Genomic DNA, 1,348 nt, shown 5'->3' with positions numbered 1-1,348 from the left:
ATTTACTACATTTACTACATTTACTACATTTACTACATTTACTACATTTACTACATCTACTACATCTACTACATTTACTACATCTACTACATCTACTACATCTACTACATTTACTACATCTCTAATAACAAATAAGAATAAAAAATAGCAAATGTATATATTAGCAAAGAGGTCAAGTATTAACATCGAACGCCAACACGCAATAAAATAAAACAGATTACTTTAAATTAGACTGTATTATAGAAATTAGGTACTTTATGACCCTACTCCAGAAAGGAAAGACCTGATGCGTAGTTCTATATATTTAGCCCTTGATCTTAAACTTCTCTTATCCAAATATCCCATCACCGTGGAATAATATGCTGGGTCGACTGAGGAGACGTTTTGTATTTCCTCTCTTATGTCACTTATTCCGTCCTTTGAGTGCACTTCTGATTGGTAAACCCCCCTTTCTAATAAGTACTTCACGGTAGCTAATCTCCGGCTGTACGGAATTTGAGGTTGAAAGTCCTCTCCGGAAACCTTGTTAAGCTGGTAATGGGTGTAACCGAAAATAGCATTTTCAAGAAGGCCGAAGGAATTGTTGGAAAAGTTTTCGCACAAACATGTCCGATTTGAATGTACCATTGCTTTAATGTATGATAGGACGGAGAATCGTGCAGCTAATCCTAGGAAAGTCGGTTGGATGTTATCTTTCTGTATGCTGGGAGATGGTTCTCTCGTCGTAGACTTCCTCTCCCGCCGGCGTTGTCGTTCCAGCGATGTTCTAGGCGTGCTTGCAGTACCCTTAGCTTGTAAGAATCTTCTATAACAAATGCAAAGTGAATCCAGGCTGTTGACAATATCCAGCCTGTTCTCTGGAGTATCTTTGGCCTCTCCGGCATGCCAAAACATCCGTATTGCCCTATCCCAAAGATCGCCGTCTGAAAATAGTGCTTCGCCTGAAAACTCGTCGCTGTATAAAAGAACCTCTGTTATCGGCAAAAATTTCACAGTGGATAATATAATGCCCTCCATTTTCAGGATACACAAGTGAGGATCAAACACCTCTGTCACGACCCAGCTCTTATGGTCGCGACAAGGGGCCTACAGGGTAGGCACTCCCGGATTAACGTCGGGCCGCGCAGCTAATCAAGAAGCGGTCGACGGGAATTAACGTTAATTTTAATTAACGTAAGAACGAATTAATTAAGATTATAAGCAATTCTACTTAACTTTAGAATATATAACTAAATATATAAGTTTACTTTATATTACTTATTAAAATACTTAAATAGCTAGTTATTATTATAGCGTTTATAATATAATTAAATTAAAATATAGATATTTATTTTTATTTATATTACTA

Source organism: Trichoderma harzianum (genome assembly GCF_003025095.1).
Source record: "Trichoderma harzianum CBS 226.95 unplaced genomic scaffold M431scaffold_20, whole genome shotgun sequence".
Classification (NCBI taxonomy): Eukaryota; Fungi; Ascomycota; class Sordariomycetes; order Hypocreales; family Hypocreaceae; genus Trichoderma; species Trichoderma harzianum.
Note: the sequence above shows the minus strand (reverse complement) of the source record.